The sequence below is a fragment of the Pelecanus crispus genome, chromosome 7 (assembly GCF_030463565.1).
Source record: "Pelecanus crispus isolate bPelCri1 chromosome 7, bPelCri1.pri, whole genome shotgun sequence".
NCBI lineage: Eukaryota > Metazoa > Chordata > Aves > Pelecaniformes > Pelecanidae > Pelecanus > Pelecanus crispus.
The window spans coordinates 25,355,258-25,377,409 of NC_134649.1; positions in this window are offsets into that span (position 1 = coordinate 25,355,258).

The following is a 22,152-nucleotide window of genomic DNA, read 5'->3' on the forward strand; positions in this document are numbered from 1 at the left end:
GGGGTCTGATTGCCAGAGAGCAAGGGTGGGGGTGAAGGCAGGCTTACTTTTGACCAAAAGGTTCAACTGCTGCTCATGAGGCCAGTGGACCCCCAAGGCCTCCAGACACCAGGCCCAGGCTGGACCCTGCTTGCTCTGGGGTGGGGGTGCTGCTTCTCTAGCAGTCCTGCTCCAGCCAGAGACAAAAGTGAAATTCTAGTACTGCATCTGAGACTGACTCCAGCTCAGCACTGGCACCTGCCTGCTCTCCCCATTATTCCTCCACCACGTTTCCAGCCTCCTCCTTGGCAGCTGCAGGGAGATGCCCCAGTGCAGTATATGAGGCAATTTCTCTCCCTGTCCTGGACTAGGATGGACTGGCTTTTCTTGCTACCGTTCCTGGGCCACAGTGAGTACCTGGGTGCTGGTGGGTGGCTAGCACACAATGTGTCCTCCTGAGTCAGGGTAGTGGTCTCGCCAGTCCCCTATGCCTTGCCTGATGGTGCCAGTAGGATAAGCTGCTTAGGAGTATCTGCCATCGATTTCCAATGACTGGGGACGTGTCCATTGTTCCCTTCCCCTGCCTCCTCCTCCCCGGCCTGAAAAGGGAAGCAGAGGCTGGGGGAATACCGGGGAAAAGTTCTGTCTTCCTGACTACACACACACACACACACACAGAGGTGTCTGTTCACCTCCAGTGGTCAGAATGGTTTCTTGACTCTTTTTCCAAAGATGCCATCTTGCAGTTATAGCTGATGGTGTCCGGCCTGGTATAGGAAAACTTCACAACTCAAGGTTTGGAGGAAACTGGTACAGGGAATGCCCCGGAAAAACCCTGAACTGGTTGTGTGTCATTTATTGAGATGGGGATGCAGGATATGACCCATCCCTCAAAAAATTTAATTTTTCTGGTTGGCCACAAAGAAATATAGCCACACAGACCAAGCACAACAACAGAACCAAAGAAAGAATAGAGAAAGGAGGCCAAGAACAATTCAATGCATGTCAAGGTAGCCCTGCCCAGCAAGCTAACAGCTAGCAACCTCTCTTAAATATATTTGAGCACAGATGCCATATGCTTCTCTGACTGGTTGCGTTTCTAACACCTGGCGGGTTGGTTTTATCTGTTTCAGCGCCAGCTGGAACCAGTTGTGACAGGCTCAGAGCAGTACACGGCCTCCTTCCGCAAAGGACACCCCTGCAGCACCTTGCTAGCGAAACCCTGAAATTTATGCCCAATAAACCATGAAAGACTGTTCTGAAGACAAGGCTCTGTCAAAGCATGCAGGCATGGGGATAGGAAAGCCAAAGCCCACCTAGGGATGAATCTGGGCACAGAAAAGGCTGAAAGTACTCGATGCCACCTTTGTTGGATTCTTTATTAATAATATTTACCGTCAGAATTCCAGGCCCCTGAGGTCAGTGGGAAAGTCCAGAGCAAGGAAGACCAAGGTCCTCCTCAGCTGATGAGGATCAGGTTGAAAGAACTTTAAAACAAACCGAACACACACAAGTCCTTCTGACCTGACAGGATGCACCCACAAGTGCTGAAGGAGCTGAGCAATGTCTTAAGAGGCCGCTCTTGATTATCTTTGCAAGTTGATGGGGACTCGGGCAAGTTCATGAGAACTGTAAAAAGTAAATGTCACTCATCTTCAAGAAGGGCAAGAAGCAGGATATGGGGAATGACAAGCTGGTCAGCCTCACCTCGGTCCCTGAGAAGATGACGTTAAAAAGGATCCAGGGAAACATTTCACATGTATGAAGGACAAGATGATTGGGAGTAGTCAGCATGGATATAAGAAGGAAAAAAATGTGTTTAACCAATGTGATAGCCTTCTGCAATGAGATGACTGGCTTGGTGGAGGAGAGAAAAGCAGTGGATGTTGTTTATCTTGATCTTAGGAAATCTTTCAATGCTGTCTCCCACCATATGCTCATAGACAAACTGATTACGTATGGGCTAGATGAATGGACAATGAGTGGGACTGAAAACTGTCTGAACTGCTGGTCTCAAAGATGTGTCAGCAGCATAAAATCCAGCTGGAGGCCATTACTACCTCAGGGTTCAAGAATGGGTCTGATGTGGTTTCACATCTTTATGAATAACTTTGATGATGGGGCAGAGTGCACCTTCAGTGAGCTTGCACATGGTACAAAACTGGGAGCAGTTGTTGTGCTACCGTTCAGAAGAATCTCAACAGGACAGAGAACTAGGCGGACAGGAACCTCATGAAGTTCAGTGAAGAGAAATGCAAAGTCCTGCACATAGAGAGGCATACTGGATGGCTATAAGCTCTTCAGAAGGGATAGGCAGGGAAGGAGAGGCGGCGGGGTGGCTCTGTATGTTAGGGAGTGTTTTGACTGTATGGAGCTTGACAGTGGTGACGACTAGGTCAAGTGCTTATGGCTAAGGATGAGGCAAGGCCAGCAAGGCGGATGTTCTGTTGGGAGTCTGCTGTAGACCACCCAACCAGGATGCAGAGATAGATGAAGCCTTCTACAAGCAGCTGGCAGAAGTCTCGCAATTGCTAGCCCTTGTTCTCGTGGGGGACTTCAACTTGCCAGACGTCTGGTGGAAATACAACACAGCAGAGAGGCAACAGTCTAGGAAGTTCCTAGAGTGTGTGGAGGATAACTTTCTGATGCAGCTAGTAAGCGAGCCTACCAGGGGAGGTGCCTCACCTGACCTGCTGTTTACTAACAGAGAAGGGCTTGCGGCAGATGTCGTGGTCGGAGGCTGTCTTGGGCTTAGCAACCACGATGTGATAAGAGTTCTCGATTCTTGGCCATGTAAAGGGGAGGGGCAGCAAAACTGTTACCATGGACTTCCAGAGGGCAGAGTTTGGCCTGTTCAGGATGCTGCTTGGGAAAGTCCCTTGGGAGGCAGTCCTGAAAGGCAAAGGGGTCCAGGAAGGCTGGGTGTTCTTCAAGAAGGAAGCCTTAAGGGCGCAGAAGTGGCCTGTCCCCATGTGCCGTCAGATGAACCAGTGGGGAAGACGACTGCCCTGGCTGAATAGGGAGCTTTTGCTGGGAGTCAGGGAAAAAAAGAGAGTCTACCACCTTTGGAAGAAGGGGCGGGCAACTCAGGAAGAGTACCAGGATCTTGTTAGGTCCTGCAGGGAGGAAACTAGAAAGGCAAAAGCCCAGCTAGAACTCAATTTGGCCACTGTTGTAAAAGATACCAAAAAATGTTTTTATACGTACATCAACAATAAAAGGAGAGCCAAGGAGAATCTCCATCCTTTGCTAGATGTCGGGGGGAACACTGTCACCAAGGACAAGGAAAAGGCTGAGGTACTTAATGCCTTCCTTGCCTCTGTCCTTAATAGCCAGACCGGTCATCCCCAGGGTACTCAGCCCCATGAGCTGGAAGACAGGGACGGGAAGCAGAATAGAGACCCCATAGTCCAGGAGGAAGCAGTTAATGACCTGCTACACCACCTGGACTCTCACAAGTCTATGGGGCCGGATGGGATCCACTCGAGAGTACTGAGGGAGCTGGCAGAGGAGCTCACCAAGCCACTCTCCATTATCTATCAGCAGTCCTGGTTAACAGGGGAGGTCCCTGGTAACTGGAGGCTTGCCAATGTCACACCCATCTACAAGAAGGGCCGGAAGGAGGATCCGGGGGACTACAGGCCTGTCAGCCTGACCTCGGTGCCGGGAAAGATTATGGAGAGGTCCATATTGAGTGAACTCAACAGGCAAGTGCAGGTCAACCAGGGGATCAGGCCCAGCCAGCATGGGTTCATGAAAGGCAGGTCCCGCTTGACCAACTTGATCTCCTTCTATGACCTGGTGACCCACCTGGTAGATGATTGAAAGGCTGTGGACGTCATCTACCTGGACTTCACCTTTGAAGTGCCTTTGACACCATCTCCCATAGCATTCTCCTTGGGAAGCTGGCAGCTTTGGTTTGGATGGGTGTAGTCTTTGCTGGGTAAAAAACTGGTTGGGTGGCCGAGCCCAGAGAGTAGTTGTGAATGGAGTTAAGTCCAGCTGGCGCCCGGTCACGAGCGGTGTTGCCCAGGGCTCTGTTTTGGGGCCAGCCTTGTTTAATATCTTTATCAATGATCTGGATGAGGGGATTGAGTACGCCCTCAGTAACTTTACAGATGACACCAAACTGGGTGGGAGTGTCGAACTGCTGGAGGGTAGGATGGCCCTGCAGAGGGACCTGGACAGGCTGGATTGATGGGCCGAGGCCAACTGTATGAGGTTCAACAAGGCCAAGTGCCGGGTCCTGCCCTTGGGTCAAAACAACCCCATGCAACGCTACAGGCTTGGGGAAGAGTGGCTGGAAAGCTGCCTGGCCGAAAAGGACCTGGGGGTGTTGGTAGACAGCCGCCTGAACATGAGCCAGCAGTGTGCCCAGGTGGCCAAGGCGGCCAACAGCATCCTGGCTTGTATCAGGAATGGTGTGGCCAGCAGGAGCAGGGAGGTGATTGTCCCCCTGTACTCAGCGCTGGTGAGGCCGCACCTGGAATACTGTGTCCAGTTTTGGGCCCGTCACTACAAGAAAGACATTGAGGTGCTGGAGCGAGTTCAGAGAAGGGCAACAAGGCTGGTGAAGGGTCTGGAGCAGAGGCCTTATGAGGAGCGGCTGAGGGAACTGGGATTGTTTAGCTTAGAGAAGAGGAGGCTGAGGGGAGACCTTAGCGCTCTCTACAGCTACCTGAAAGGAGGTTGTAGTGAGGTGGGTGTTGGTCTCTTCTCCCATGTAGTTAGCAATAGGACGAGAGGAAATGGGCTCAAGCTGCGCCAGGGGAGTTTTGCATTAGATATTAGGAAAAATTTCTTCATGGAAAGGGTAGTCAAGCATTGGAACAGGCTGTCCAGAGAGGTTGGTGGAGTCACCATCCCTGGAAGTGTTCAAAAAACAGGTAGACTTGGAACTTTGGGACACATTTTAGTGGACATGGTGGTGTTGGGTTGATGATTGGAATGATGATCTTAGGGTCCTTTCCAATCTTAATCATTCCTAGTTTTTACTTTCATTAAAAAACCATCCAGCCACCAAGCCAGGAAACATGAAATTTCTACTCTACCCTTAATTGCTTTAGTGATGCACTTGGTAATGTTAGGTTAATGGTTGGACCGGATGATCTTAAACGTCTTTTCCAACCTAAATGATTCTACGGTTCTATGAGATTGTGTCAGCAGTCACCTAAATGACCAGGAAGACCAATGGCAAGAGGAGAGTCATGCAATTCCAGGTGTAAGGAGGCAGCGCCCTGGGGTCCTTTGTGTTTCAGGCTTCCACAGGGGATTGAAATCTGATGTCTCTCTATTTATGAAGGTTCTCGTACATATTTTCTAGGAACTGTGAAAAAGGATACAAAAGTGCCAGTAACCAAAAGTCCTTCACCTTTTCCTTTCTCCTGTTGGAGTTTAGCCGCAGTGGCTCTTTGGTTGATCTGTTCAAGCACGTAGATAGCTACATCCACAGCAAGGTTAGCTCCATGGTGGTCACACATGTAGTCTGCAAGTTTAACTGGATTGTTGGCTTTCTTGAGCAAATACTTGGATAGATTAGCCATCTCATCATAATCAATATATGATAATTTATACTTAAAGGTCTCAAAAATATGCAGAGTAAGGTCCTCCAGTGCTTCCAAAAGGAAGTCCTTGGTATTCTTCTCTTGCCATCGTAGTATGCTAAAGGTACCCTGGAAAACAGCAGCGGTTCAACAACAAATTGTCTGACAGCCACCAGGCACATCCTGGGAGGAGATTCACTGACTGTTGCAGGGCAGTGGCTGCAACCTGTATGCTGCTGGAGCTAATCCCCATGCCAGCAGAGGCACTGATAGCTCTCCTGTGTTAATTCTTCCAGGAATCTGTTAGTCCACAGAGCGTGGATCACTACACCTTTCATTTTACCCACTTTCTTGGCCGCAGATGCAGGAGGGTAAAGTGCTCTTAGATCAGGGTAGCGAATGGGGCTTTCTCCAAGTGACATGCTAGTATATGGATAAAGTGGATTCCTCAGCCATTCCTTTTTGAACGATTACCAAAACCCTGGGAGGAGTTTCCACACGCAGCCAGAAAGGGGCTTATTGAAAAGTGGAATATGACCTGTGCGTTGGCCACAAACACACTGTCCAAAGGGGATGTTCCTTCACCCTTTCTTGTGTATGGCTTTTTCAGCGGCAAACCGTGAAGGCTCCAGGATTCACCAGGGAAAGATTGAGCATGAGGATGTAGTCCCCACACCTGCACAGCAAATATGTCAACCAAACATTGAGAGTGATGATACGGTATTATACTGGAGAAAAAGGGGTCATCCCCGCATTCATTTCTATATACACTTCACCCTCCACTTACACTGGTTTTAGAGTTACTTTCTGTTGGCTGGACGCATTTTGTGTGGCAAGTATGGCTGAACCCAGTCTTGTACAGTCCAACTCTGTTATACAAATGTCATACAACCCTTGAAGCATCCATTGGGTCTGTTCTGATAATATTACTGATGGCTTAATTTTCACTGGTTTAAAACCCTGCTGCTTTTTTTTCACTTATAACTATAGTGTGCAACTGCTTTCTGCACTGTTCCTGAAAACTTGTGAGTACACACAAGTATACTTTCGCTGGTTTGTACTCTTTCAAAACTAAAAATGCAAACAGCTTTTATGAGATAAAGTGGATGATCAGGGAAAGTGTATGAAGGGATATTCTTTAGGATATAGAAGTATGGTTTTGGCTTGCAACAAGCTTACCCGAGGTTCTTCAAAACTATTCAGCAATTGGAAGAGGAGGAAGAGGATCTATTTCTTGGGGCGGGGGGATGAGGGGGTGGGCGAGAGGGTGGGAGAGAGGCTCAGTTCCTTATATGTATGAAGCAGAAATATCCCATGCAGGAAAAAGTCTAAGGGAAGTTGTGATCCAAACCTCACTGCAGGTGCCTTATGTCCTGACGCAGCCAGACAGCATCAAATCTCACACCCCTGCTCCACCTGGCAGCCAAATATAAGCACCATGATCAGGCTGCGAAGCCTTGCAGGGGACTGAGCACTCACTTGTCATCCTGGGCCTAACATTACAGGTCCCTCAAGCAGCCCTGCTCCAGGGCAGCCTCAATTCCTCCAAAACATTTGTTCACAACAAGAGCATCTCCTTAACCCCTCTGGCTGTGCAGGAAAGACAGAAATCCAGAGCCAGGAACAAAACAGGAGTGAAGTGCTCATGGTCAGACAGCTGAGTGACGGACTCCTTACACTCTTCTACAGGGATCACCATGCTGAGGCCTCATCTCATGTCCGGGAAGAGCTGCATTAATCTCTCAGAGGGGCCATTTCTAAGGCACTGGTTGATCTGTGCCATGAAACAGGAGATGCTACATTCCTCAGAATCACCCCTCTGACAAATAGGGACAGGGTTTGGGCTGACTCTCAGACACTGAGCAATGCAGGCAATGCCCAGCTCTGCAGCCGGGGCCCAGGACCCCCTGCACACCCTGGCCCCAGAGACAAGAGGTGCTCCTCTTGTCAGTACAGGGCAGTGGGCAAAGTCCTGAAGTGCCTGGCCATGAGGTGCTCACCGTGTAGCGCTACAGAACAGGTCCAGCAGAAGGTGGAGATCAGAGGGTCTGTTCCAAAAGAGCAACAGGGTCAGGGAGCTGCAGAAATTCTCTGGTCCCTGCCCAAGCAGAGTTTCCCTTTTGACAGGCAACTCAGCATCTGCCCTCCCTCCTTCCTTCCTCACTGGGCTCCACTCCCCCCCTTGCCTGCAGGGCCAACATCTCAGAGCGGCTGGGCACGGGTCCAGCTGCACCCGGCACTGGATAAGGCAAACATGTTTTCTGTGAGGGACAAGTTTGAAAGGATTCACTCCTCCATCCCTGGGAACTGTCTTTGAAAGAGTAGGTGAATTGGCCAAAACAGAAACGCTAAGTCAATGACGAGACAAAACACTCCCTAACATAAAGAGCCACCCCACCGCCTCTCCTTCCCTGCCTATCCCTTCTGAAGAGCTTATAGCCATCCAGTGCAGCACTCCAGTCATGAGAGTCGTCCCACCATGTTTCTGTGAGGGCGACTATGTCATAGCTATCCTGCTGCACAAGGGCTTCCAGCTCCTCCTGTTTGTTGCCCATGCTACGCGCATTGGTGTAGATGCACTTGAGCTGGGCTATCGATTTCGCCCCCAATGTTGCCATGCCGCCCCTGGGCTCCTCACTAGCGGGCCCGTTTATATCCCCTTCCCCCAGCAAATCTAGTCTAAAGCCCTCTCAATGAGTCCCGCCAACTCATGGGCGAGAATCCTTTTCCCCTTTGGAGACAGCTGTTCTCCATCAGCTGCCAGCAGGCCCAGTGCCATGTAAACCTCCCCATCATCAAAAAACCCAAAAGTCTACCGATGGCACCAGGCTCTGAGCCACCTGTTAATCAGGTGAGTTTTCCCATTCCTTTCAGCGCTCCTAGCTGCCATTAACGGGATTGAGGAAAACACTACCTGCGCTCCCGATCTTGCGACCAGTCGCCCCAGTGCCCTGAAGTCCCTCGTCATTGCTGTAGGACTTCTCTCTGTAATCTCATCACTGCCAACCTGTACAACCAGCAGCGGGTAATAATGGGAGGGCCTTACGAGATCGGGGAGTTTCCTAGTAACGTCCCTAACCCAGGGCCCAGGGAGGCAGCAGACTTCCCTGTGGGATGGGTCCGGGCGGCAGATCGGGCCCTCAGTTCCCCGCAGGAGGGAATCGCCTACCACAATTGCCCTCCTTTTTTTCTTAACAGGGGCAGTGGTAATCCATGGGGTTGACTGACTGGCCCTCAGCAACCCCCTGGCTGGACCTTCACCTTCACCTCCCTCCCCACTTGCCTGGCCCTCGACTTCCAGAGCCCCATATCTGTTATGCAAGGGCAGCTGGGAAGGTGCGGGAGGCTGGGAGGGGATTTGCCTGCTTCCCCAGGCAGGGAGCTGTTTCCATTCCCCCCCATCTCTTGGATCCCCTCCTTCTGCTTGCTGGCAAGAGGGTAGGGGACCCTCCGCTCCTTGTGGGGCCTCCGCCTGCTGCCCTGGGCCCAGGGACGGCAGGGTGCGGCTCCACCAGTCTGTCTCCCTCTCGCGCTCCCTGATACTCCTCAGCCTTTCCACCTCCTCCTTCAGCTCTGCCACCAGGCCGAGCAGATCATCTACCTGGTCACACCGAAGACATTTGCCATCGCCGCTGCCCTCCGGTGCAAGTGACAGGCTCAGGCACTCCCCGCAGCCGGCGACCTGGACGGCGACCTGACTAAGTCTTCAGCCCTAGTAGCTTGACGTATCTCTTTCCTCTGATAGCAATACAGTTTTGAGTTTTTTACAAAATTCTGGTGCCTATGTGGGATAACAAAGCCACCTCACCAGCTGAGGAGCTTTTCCTGCTTAGTGAAGCCTTCCTCTCCCATTCTTGTTTTCCAGAACTGGACAGCCCCATCCTACAGCCCCCTGGAGACTCAGGTAGGTCCCCGCTCCTTCTCATTTCCTTCTCCCCACAGTACATAGAGCATAGCACTGCATCTTTGCGACTACTGAAGTGACCCCTTTCATGCAAGAAAACAAGCCCAATTATTCTAATCCCATGGGGAATGGGAGCAAAAATTTTTACCTTAATACTGACTCATCTGTTTCAGATTTCAACCCATTTTAAAATGAGACTATTATTTATATTAGCGACTTAAACATTTTAAGGTTTACTCAAAACAGCAGAACAAGCATAGAAGTGCTGTGCAGTGGGCATCTGGACATCTCCTGCTGATGGGAAGGAGGGAATAAATCTCTTTTTTTTAGAATAGAATAGAATAGAATAGAATAGAATAGAATAGAATAGAATAGAATAGAATAGAATAGAATAGAATAGAATAGAATAGGTTTGGTTTAGTTTAGTTAAGTTGGAAGGGACCTACAATGATCATCTAGTCCAAGTTTTGCTTCCATGTGCAGCCTTTGCTTTCTTTCATTAAACTGCCTTTATGTTGATCCATGAGTTTTTCATCTTATTTTCTCTCCCTTTCCTGCTGAGGAGAAGGGATGAGAGAGTGGCTTGGTGGGCACCTGGCAGCCAGCCAAGGTCTACCCACCACAGAGATACATACCCAGGCTGTCCTACATGTGACAGGGCAGACAATGTCATCCAGTAGAGGAAGCTGGAGCTACCTGGAGAGCCTGGGGCATCTCCATGAACAGCATATGCCTGGGGTGAGCAGTGAATGGAGCCCCACCGGGTCGGGGTAGATTGCCCAAGGTAGAGTGACCCAAAGGTACGTTGCCAAATCAAGGTATCCTCAGACAAATAAGGTCTGCAATCCCCAAGGGATTCAGTGGGGGCCCAGCAGGCACAAGGAAGGAAGCCTGAGGAGTGATTAATGTCACTCTGAATAAATTACCACCAACTGGATCTAGAGACACACCTGGACACCTCTAGTGCCTTTGGAAATGCTCAATAGACTCTCCAAGCACCTGCCACCTCCACAGACCTCTGGGGAGGGGATTTAGCAGCAGTGGTCCCAACCTAGCTGGCTCGACTTCCCACTCCAACCAGCACGGCCAGTGTGGGTACCACAGCCTGCTTGGTCTGCTAAATAACATTGCCAGCTCACCATCCAGCAGGGAGCATTGGGAGGGGTCCAGGAATGGCCAGACAGATCAGAGGAGGAATGGAGAGATATCAGAAGGGAGGTGACCTAAGCTGGAAGTTTCCTCAGAGAGGAAAATGCCAATGTTCAGGTAACCCAAGACAATACCCAGCCTGTGGGTACCCCAAAGCATTCTCATGGTGCAGAGCCACAAGTTCCTGCTTTCCTGGTGCTCCACCAGATCTGGGAAGTGGCTGAAGAAGGACTGGTGACCCCCACTCCCCATCTCTTAATGCCATAATCCTTCCTAGATAAAAAGCAAGGATAGAACCCTGTGTCAGGACTTGTGCTGAAGGAAGCATGACCCATGAGGCCATGTGAGTTTTCATCTGTCCCTCAGTCTCTTTTCCCAGCAAACATCCTTGAGACAGTCTCCCTCAACACACGTCTGCCAGCCCTTACCCCAACAGTTACCCTGAGACAAGGCTCCTCGGCTGTAGACCAGTTGCAGGACTGGATTCAAGTTGCGACCACAGGAAGATGAGTCCTCTGCGTGGCTGGAAGCCTCTGTGAGCCCCCATGGAAAAGGAAACATGTTGAGGACATCCTGACACCCTGTACACCATCCCCATGCTGATGGGGCTCTCAAGAAGCATCCCTAAATCCTAAGATCCAACCTAGCTTCTTGTTGCACCAGCAGTCAGGAGAAATTGCCTAATATTCCAAACACTCCAGTGGAAACAGGCAAATGCACACATGTGCATACACAAACACATGAACACACGATCTTATACACTCACACAGCCATGCACACATAGGATAGACACAGCTGACCATACATAGATCAGTGCCACTATGGAGCAGTACCTTTACAGCCACTACACCACCAGCAGCACGTATGCAAACATGACCAACACAACTGTCCCCATGCTGTTCTCCCCTCAGGCTGATCGGGTGTGAAGGTCACAAGTGGTCCTGCATCTCCTGTAGCACACAGCCACAGGCACACACACCTGCAGTCCTTCCTGTGCATGCCTGAGCTTTGGGTCTGCCCAGGTGCCCTGCCCAGACTTGGGGCTATTACCCACTGGGCAGCTCCAACCCTGGGTCTGTCCACATCCTGGTATCCTCCTCCAGCCAGCCCTACTTAGAGTCGGCCAGCACAGTGTGTACATATATTCACCCCCAAACACATACACAATAGTGAACACACTCAGAGCAAATAGCCTGGAACAGACTTTAATAAGAAGGCAAGACAGACCACAGTGATCAGGCACAGGGTTTGGCCACAAGCAACCCAGGAGATTTCTGGAGGGTGTTGAAGACATTTTGACACAGGCAGTTGATGAGCTGACTAGGCCTGCTCTCTTACTGATAGACAAGGGGGATCTGGATGCAGCTGTGAGTGTTGAGGGCAGCCACTGCTGCAATAGTCTATGAGATGGTAGAGAAGTAGGACAACTGGCAGAATCGCCGCACAGGACTGCAGGGGGATGTTTTTATGTAGTTAAGGATCTGCTTGGACTGTCCTGGAGGGCAAAGGGGCTGTGGGTTATTCTTGGATCTTCAGGGACAACATCCTCAAAGCCCAGAAACACACCAGCCCAGTGTGCCGTGAGTCTAGCAGGGCCTGGCAGGAGGTCATTGAGGATGAACAGGGACCCGCTGACTTTGGAATTCAAACACGGGAAGGAAGTGCAGAGAAAGTGGAGGGGGAACAGGCTCTGGGAAGCAGATAGGGACATGGCCTGTGAGTGCAGGGGTGGCTCAGGAAAACTAATGCTCGGCTGTAGCTGGAACTAGCCAGGGATGGGGAGGGTAACCAGTAAGGCTTCTGTAAGTGCACTATCAGCGCAAGGAAAGCAGCTAAGGGGAACTTGGTTCTTGTGCCCAGTGGGGCAAGGAAAAGGTGAAGGAATTCATTGACCTTGTGTTTTCTGGGTAAGATCTGCCCAGAGGCCTCCCTGGTCCCGAAATCTTCTCGTGGTGTCTATGGTAGTGAAGCTTCACCCATGGTAGAAGAAGATGCCACTAGGGATCAGTGATGCCATCTGGACACACACCATGGGACCAAATGGAATGCAACCAAGGGTGCTGGGGGAGCTGACTGGTATCATTGCAAGGCTGCTCTTGATCATCAAGAGACGGCAATGTCATGGCAGTTGGGGATTTCTGATGATTGGGAAAAGGCTGACAGCACATCTGATTTCAAGCAGGTCAGAAAGGGAATCTGGGGAATGACTGGCTGGTTAGTGTCACCTCAGTCCCTGGGAAGGTGATAGAGCAAATCCTCATGGAAGTAATTTCCTTTCACAGGAAAGATGAGATTTGGAAGAGCCACTGAAGGGAAATGGAGATCATCCCTGACAGGCTTGGCTGTGGGCAAAAGGGGAAAGCAGGGTATTTTCTTCACTTTACCTAGGGCATAGGTGGGACACCTCACCTACAGTTTTCTTACAGCTAAATTGGTGAGCTATTCACTAAATGAATCAGCCATAGGCGGGTGGAAACTTGGCTGGTCCATTAGGCCAAAATGCTGTGATCAGTGGTACAAAGTACACCTGGTAGCTGGTTACTAGTGGCATCCCTGAGTGATCCAACACGTGGCATGACACAGTTTGATATCTTTATTAATGGCCTGGACAAAGGAACGGAGCCCTTTCATAGCATGTTTGTGAGTGATGCCAAGTTGGAGGTGTGCTCCTGAGAAGTCTCCTCTGGTTCCTTCTAGCGTTGAGCTCCTGATAATGTCCAGAGGTCTTTTCCATTCCGAGTTACTCAGGGAGTTAATGAATCTGTCCTGAAGAGCTCTGTAAAGACAGAATAGGCAGAGGAAGAAGAAAAGACAGTGAGGCAGAAGACAAGGTATGAAACGTCAATATAAATATAGTAAGTAGTTCCTCAGAACAAAATTTCTCCAAGTGTCAGTAGGAAATGTATTTTGTCGAGTAACCATATATATGTATACCTATGCCTTTACCTACACCTGCACACACACACACATATATACACACTCATATAGAAAGACACATTACACAGACAACAGGGATATGATCAGATTAGTGCAAATCTGGCCATCCAAAACCAGAACATTTCATTGAAGCTTGTCATCTAGCTTTTCTCTATCAGCTCAGCACAGAATCACAGAGCCACTGAGTTGGGAAGAGACCTCTAGAAATCACCTAGTCCAGCCCCCCTGCTTAAGTGGGGTCAGCTAGAGCCAGTTGGCCATAACTGTGTCCAGCCTGCTGATGAATATTTCATGGATGGAGACTCCACAGTCTCTCTGGGCCATGTGTTCCAGTGCTTGGCCTGCCTCACAGCAAAGGACTGTTGTTGTGGTTTAACTTCAGTCGGCAACTAAGCACCACACAGCTTGCTCACCCTCCCCCCCCCCAGCAGTAGGATGGGAGGGAATCAGGGTGAAAAAAAGAAGTAGAACCTGTGGCTTGAGATAAAGGCAGTTTAATAGGACAGCAGAGGAAGAGAAAGTAATGATAATGATGATAAAAGAATATACAAAACAAGTGATGCACAATGCAATCGCTCACCACCTGGTGACTGATGCCCAGCCAGTGCCCAAGCAGCGGTCACTGTCCCCCGGCCAACTCCCCCCAGTTTATATACTGAGCATGACGTCATACGGTATGGACTATTCCTTTGATCAGTTTGGGTCAGCTGTCCTGGCCGTGCCCCCTCCCAGCTTCCTGTGAACCTGGCAGACCACAGGAAGCTAAAAAGTCCTCGACTAGTATAAACACGACTTAGCAAGAACTAAAACATCAGTGTGTTATCAACATTATTCTCACAATAAATCTAAAACACACCACCATACCAGCTACTAGGAAGAAGATTAACTCTATCCCAGCTGAAACATGGACAAATATTTTCTTGTGTTCAAATGAAATCTCGTGTTCCAATGTGTGACCATCACCTCATGTCCTGTCACTGGACACCACTGACAAGAGTCTGTCTCCCTCTTCCCTCCCTGCCAGCAGGTATCTATACACATTAAGATGCCCCTTTGAGCCTTTTCTTCTCCAGGCTGAACATACCCGTCTCTCTCAGCCTCTCCTCATATGAATGGTGCTCCAGTCCTTAAAATATCTCTGTGGCCCTGAACTGGACTCACTCCAGTATGTGGTGCTTTTCTGTGACTCCTGTTCCTGCACAGAAGAATCAAAGAAAGACAAAAAAAAAATCATAAAAGACGATCATAAAGACCCTGCTATAGACAATAATGCTCCCCAAGAGCTCTGCAGAGAGCCAGGAAGGTCATAGTAGGCATCACAAAAAATTCAGGAATCCCAAGGCTTGTTCTGACAGGTGATTGGGTTCCACCTGAGAGGCACTGCTGGGCACGTGTACAGGGCTGGGAGAGAGTGTCAAGAGATGGCAGTGAGAAACAGCATGGTTCATGAGGGCTTCAGCAAATCCTTCCAGTTATGTTTCAGCCCAGAAATGAAAAGCAGTTGATATCTGTGGGTGGAGGAGGTGACTGCTGGGAATATGTCAGGGCTGAAGGCATATGCTGTTCATGGAGATGCCCCAGGCTCTCCAGGTAGCTCCAGCTTCCTCTACTGGATGACATTGTCTGCCCTGTCACATGTAGGACAGCCTGGGTATGTATCTCTGTGGTGGGTAGACCTTGGCTGGCTGCCAGGTGCCCACCAAGCCACTCTCTCATCCCTTCTCCTCAGCAGGAAAGGGAGAGAAAATAAGATGAAAAACTCATGGATCAACATAAAGGCAGTTTAATGAAAGAAAGCAAAGGCTGCACATGGAAGCAAAACTTGGACTAGATGATCATTGTAGGTCCCTTCCAACTTAACTAAACCAAACCTATTCTTTCTATTCTATTCTATTCTATTCTATTCTATTCTATTCTATTCTATTCTATTCTAAAAAAAAAGAGATTTATTCCCTACTTCCCATCAGCAGGAGATGTCCAGCCACTTCCTGGGAAGCAGGGCCTCAGTGTGCACAGCATTTGCTTCACAAGACAAGCACCTTAATAATGAATGCCTCACCCCCCTCCTCCTTTCTCTTAGCTTTTATTGCTGAGCATGACACCATATGCTATAGAATATCCCTCTGGTCAGTTTGGGTCAGCTGTCCCGGCTACACCCCTCCCCGCTTCTTGCCCACCCCCAGCCAACTGGCCTTTGGAGGCAGGGGTTGGATAGACAGCCTTCCTGTTTGTTCAGCAAATGTTTTCCTTGTAGGCTGACTGGAGCTCCACAACACTTAGTATTGCTGCATTTAACCTGGCAAACAACACTAAGTGCATCTGCACTGTGAATAAAATGACTTCTTGATGTTCATCCACTCCTTCCCACTCACTCTCCAGCTGCAAGGTTCCATCCTGACTTTGACACTGGGATCTTCCCCTTGGCTTTCTCCTTCTCAGATATTGCCCTGAGCCCTACTTGACTCAGTCTCCTCTGCTTGAGTCCTCAGACCTGGAGGTACAGAATGTACAGCAGCTTGGCCTTAGTACCTCCTTTTGCTCTAGCAGGTGTCACATGTAAATGCAGCCAGGGGAGCATAGAGAAAGGCTCCAGAGTTTATCTTTCTCTCTTGTGAAGTTCAGGCTTCCAGTCTACTGAATGTAACTCAGAAGTGGGGCACTCAGTAGGGGGTCTTCAGTGTTAGCTGCTGGTGTGAGGCACAAAAGCTACCACAGCTATCCCAAAGGTTGTTCCTCACCTCCAGGGCCACAGATACAGCCCGGCTCCTCATGCGTCTTTACAGCAGCCCTGAGACTCAAGGATGCTAGGGGTCTGATTGCCAGAGAGCAAGGGTGGGGGTGAAGGCAGGCTTACTTTTGACCAAAAGGTTCAACTGCTGCTCATGAGGCCAGTGGACCCCCAAGGCCTCCAGACACCAGGCCCAGGCTGGACCCTGCTTGCTCTGGGGTGGGGGTGCTGCTTCTCTAGCAGTCCTGCTCCAGCCAGAGACAAAAGTGAAATTCTAGTACTGCATCTGAGACTGACTCCAGCTCAGCACTGGCACCTGCCTGCTCTCCCCATTATTCCTCCACCACGTTTCCAGCCTCCTCCTTGGCAGCTGCAGGGAGATGCCCCAGTGCAGTATATGAGGCAATTTCTCTCCCTGTCCTGGACTAGGATGGACTGGCTTTTCTTGCTACCGTTCCTGGGCCACAGTGAGTACCTGGGTGCTGGTGGGTGGCTAGCACACAATGTGTCCTCCTGAGTCAGGGTAGTGGTCTCGCCAGTCCCCTATGCCTTGCCTGATGGTGCCAGTAGGATAAGCTGCTTAGGAGTATCTGCCATCGATTTCCAATGACTGGGGACGTGTCCATTGTTCCCTTCCCCTGCCTCCTCCTCCCCGGCCTGAAAAGGGAAGCAGAGGCTGGGGGAATACCGGGGAAAAGTTCTGTCTTCCTGACTACACACACACACACACACACAGAGGTGTCTGTTCACCTCCAGTGGTCAGAATGGTTTCTTGACTCTTTTTCCAAAGATGCCATCTTGCAGTTATAGCTGATGGTGTCCGGCCTGGTATAGGAAAACTTCACAACTCAAGGTTTGGAGGAAACTGGTACAGGGAATGCCCCGGAAAAACCCTGAACTGGTTGTGTGTCATTTATTGAGATGGGGATGCAGGATATGACCCATCCCTCAAAAAATTTAATTTTTCTGGTTGGCCACAAAGAAATATAGCCACACAGACCAAGCACAACAACAGAACCAAAGAAAGAATAGAGAAAGGAGGCCAAGAACAATTCAATGCATGTCAAGGTAGCCCTGCCCAGCAAGCTAACAGCTAGCAACCTCTCTTAAATATATTTGAGCACAGATGCCATATGCTTCTCTGACTGGTTGCGTTTCTAACACCTGGCGGGTTGGTTTTATCTGTTTCAGCGCCAGCTGGAACCAGTTGTGACAGGCTCAGAGCAGTACACGGCCTCCTTCCGCAAAGGACACCCCTGCAGCACCTTGCTAGCGAAACCCTGAAATTTATGCCCAATAAACCATGAAAGACTGTTCTGAAGACAAGGCTCTGTCAAAGCATGCAGGTATGGGGATAGGAAAGCCAAAGCCCACCTAGGGATGAATCTGGGCACAGAAAAGGCTGAAAGTACTCGATGCCACCTTTGTTGGATTCTTTATTAATAATATTTACCGTCAGAATTCCAGGCCCCTGAGGTCAGTGGGAAAGTCCAGAGCAAGGAAGACCAAGGTCCTCCTCAGCTGATGAGGATCAGGTTGAAAGAACTTTAAAACAAACCGAACACACACAAGTCCTTCTGACCTGACAGGATGCACCCACAAGTGCTGAAGGAGCTGAGCAATGTCTTAAGAGGCCGCTCTTGATTATCTTTGCAAGTTGATGGGGACTCGGGCAAGTTCATGAGAACTGTAAAAAGTAAATGTCACTCATCTTCAAGAAGGGCAAGAAGCAGGATATGGGGAATGACAAGCTGGTCAGCCTCACCTCGGTCCCTGAGAAGATGACGTTAAAAAGGATCCAGGGAAACATTTCACATGTATGAAGGACAAGATGATTGGGAGTAGTCAGCATGGATATAAGAAGGAAAAAAATGTGTTTAACCAATGTGATAGCCTTCTGCAATGAGATGACTGGCTTGGTGGAGGAGAGAAAAGCAGTGGATGTTGTTTATCTTGATCTTAGGAAATCTTTCAATGCTGTCTCCCACCATATGCTCATAGACAAACTGATTACGTATGGGCTAGATGAATGGACAATGAGTGGGACTGAAAACTGTCTGAACTGCTGGTCTCAAAGATGTGTCAGCAGCATAAAATCCAGCTGGAGGCCATTACTACCTCAGGGTTCAAGAATGGGTCTGATGTGGTTTCACATCTTTATGAATAACTTTGATGATGGGGCAGAGTGCACCTTCAGTGAGCTTGCACATGGTACAAAACTGGGAGCAGTTGTTGTGCTACCGTTCAGAAGAATCTCAACAGGACAGAGAACTAGGCGGACAGGAACCTCATGAAGTTCAGTGAAGAGAAATGCAAAGTCCTGCACATAGAGAGGCATACTGGATGGCTATAAGCTCTTCAGAAGGGATAGGCAGGGAAGGAGAGGCGGCGGGGTGGCTCTGTATGTTAGGGAGTGTTTTGACTGTATGGAGCTTGACAGTGGTGACGACTAGGTCAAGTGCTTATGGCTAAGGATGAGGCAAGGCCAGCAAGGCGGATGTTCTGTTGGGAGTCTGCTGTAGACCACCCAACCAGGATGCAGAGATAGATGAAGCCTTCTACAAGCAGCTGGCAGAAGTCTCGCAATTGCTAGCCCTTGTTCTCGTGGGGGACTTCAACTTGCCAGACGTCTGGTGGAAATACAACACAGCAGAGAGGCAACAGTCTAGGAAGTTCCTAGAGTGTGTGGAGGATAACTTTCTGATGCAGCTAGTAAGCGAGCCTACCAGGGGAGGTGCCTCACCTGACCTGCTGTTTACTAACAGAGAAGGGCTTGCGGCAGATGTCGTGGTCGGAGGCTGTCTTGGGCTTAGCAACCACGATGTGATAAGAGTTCTCGATTCTTGGCCATGTAAAGGGGAGGGGCAGCAAAACTGTTACCATGGACTTCCAGAGGGCAGAGTTTGGCCTGTTCAGGATGCTGCTTGGGAAAGTCCCTTGGGAGGCAGTCCTGAAAGGCAAAGGGGTCCAGGAAGGCTGGGTGTTCTTCAAGAAGGAAGCCTTAAGGGCGCAGAAGTGGCCTGTCCCCATGTGCCGTCAGATGAACCAGTGGGGAAGACGACTGCCCTGGCTGAATAGGGAGCTTTTGCTGGGAGTCAGGGAAAAAAAGAGAGTCTACCACCTTTGGAAGAAGGGGCGGGCAACTCAGGAAGAGTACCAGGATCTTGTTAGGTCCTGCAGGGAGGAAACTAGAAAGGCAAAAGCCCAGCTAGAACTCAATTTGGCCACTGTTGTAAAAGATACCAAAAAATGTTTTTATACGTACATCAACAATAAAAGGAGAGCCAAGGAGAATCTCCATCCTTTGCTAGATGTCGGGGGGAACAATGTCACCAAGGACAAGGAAAAGGCTGAGGTACTTAATGCCTTCCTTGCCTCTGTCCTTAATAGCCAGACCGGTCATCCCCAGGGTACTCAGCCCCATGAGCTGGAAGACAGGGACGGGAAGCAGAATAGAGACCCCATAGTCCAGGAGGAAGCAGTTAATGACCTGCTACACCACCTGGACTCTCACAAGTCTATGGGGCCGGATGGGATCCACTCGAGAGTACTGAGGGAGCTGGCAGAGGAGCTCACCAAGCCACTCTCCATTATCTATCAGCAGTCCTGGTTAACAGGGGAGGTCCCTGGTAACTGGAGGCTTGCCAATGTCACACCCATCTACAAGAAGGGCCGGAAGGAGGATCCGGGGGACTACAGGCCTGTCAGCCTGACCTCGGTGCCGGGAAAGATTATGGAGAGGTCCATATTGAGTGAACTCAACAGGCAAGTGCAGGTCAACCAGGGGATCAGGCCCAGCCAGCATGGGTTCATGAAAGGCAGGTCCCGCTTGACCAACTTGATCTCCTTCTATGACCTGGTGACCCACCTGGTAGATGATTGAAAGGCTGTGGACGTCATCTACCTGGACTTCACCTTTGAAGTGCCTTTGACACCATCTCCCATAGCATTCTCCTTGGGAAGCTGGCAGCTTTGGTTTGGATGGGTGTAGTCTTTGCTGGGTAAAAAACTGGTTGGGTGGCCGAGCCCAGAGAGTAGTTGTGAATGGAGTTAAGTCCAGCTGGCGCCCGGTCACGAGCGGTGTTGCCCAGGGCTCTGTTTTGGGGCCAGCCTTGTTTAATATCTTTATCAATGATCTGGATGAGGGGATTGAGTACGCCCTCAGTAACTTTACAGATGACACCAAACTGGGTGGGAGTGTCGAACTGCTGGAGGGTAGGATGGCCCTGCAGAGGGACCTGGACAGGCTGGATTGATGGGCCGAGGCCAACTGTATGAGGTTCAACAAGGCCAAGTGCCGGGTCCTGCCCTTGGGTCAAAACAACCCCATGCAACGCTACAGGCTTGGGGAAGAGTGGCTGGAAAGCTGCCTGGCCGAAAAGGACCTGGGGGTGTTGGTAGACAGCCGCCTGAACATGAGCCAGCAGTGTGCCCAGGTGGCCAAGGCGGCCAACAGCATCCTGGCTTGTATCAGGAATGGTGTGGCCAGCAGGAGCAGGGAGGTGATTGTCCCCCTGTACTCAGCGCTGGTGAGGCCGCACCTGGAATACTGTGTCCAGTTTTGGGCCCGTCACTACAAGAAAGACATTGAGGTGCTGGAGCGAGTTCAGAGAAGGGCAACAAGGCTGGTGAAGGGTCTGGAGCAGAGGCCTTATGAGGAGCGGCTGAGGGAACTGGGATTGTTTAGCTTAGAGAAGAGGAGGCTGAGGGGAGACCTTAGCGCTCTCTACAGCTACCTGAAAGGAGGTTGTAGTGAGGTGGGTGTTGGTCTCTTCTCCCATGTAGTTAGCAATAGGACGAGAGGAAATGGGCTCAAGCTGCGCCAGGGGAGTTTTGCATTAGATATTAGGAAAAATTTCTTCATGGAAAGGGTAGTCAAGCATTGGAACAGGCTGTCCAGAGAGGTTGGTGGAGTCACCATCCCTGGAAGTGTTCAAAAAACAGGTAGACTTGGAACTTTGGGACACATTTTAGTGGACATGGTGGTGTTGGGTTGATGATTGGAATGATGATCTTAGGGTCCTTTCCAATCTTAATCATTCCTAGTTTTTACTTTCATTAAAAAACAATCCAGCCACCAAGCCAGGAAACATGAAATTTCTACTCTACCCTTAATTGCTTTAGTGATGCACTTGGTAATGTTAGGTTAATGGTTGGACCGGATGATCTTAAACGTCTTTTCCAACCTAAATGATTCTACGGTTCTATGAGATTGTGGCAGCAGTCACCTAAATGACCAGGAAGACCAATGGCAAGAGGAGAGTCATGCAATTCCAGGTGTAAGGAGGCAGCGCCCTGGGGTCCTTTGTGTTTCAGGCTTCCACAGGGGATTGAAATCTGATGTCTCTCTATTTATGAAGGTTCTCGTACATATTTTCTAGGAACTGTGAAAAAGGATACAAAAGTGCCAGTAACCAAAAGTCCTTCACCTTTTCCTTTCTCCTGTTGGAGTTTAGCCGCAGTGGCTCTTTGGTTGATCTGTTCAAGCACGTAGATAGCTACATCCACAGCAAGGTTAGCTCCATGGTGGTCACACATGTAGTCTGCAAGTTTAACTGGATTGTTGGCTTTCTTGAGCAAATACTTGGATAGATTAGCCATCTCATCATAATCAATATATGATAATTTATACTTAAAGGTCTCAAAAATATGCAGAGTAAGGTCCTCCAGTGCTTCCAAAAGGAAGTCCTTGGTATTCTTCTCTTGCCATCGTAGTATGCTAAAGGTACCCTGGAAAACAGCAGCGGTTCAACAACAAATTGTCTGACAGCCACCAGGCACATCCTGGGAGGAGATTCACTGACTGTTGCAGGGCAGTGGCTGCAACCTGTATGCTGCTGGAGCTAATCCCCATGCCAGCAGAGGCACTGATAGCTCTCCTGTGTTAATTCTTCCAGGAATCTGTTAGTCCA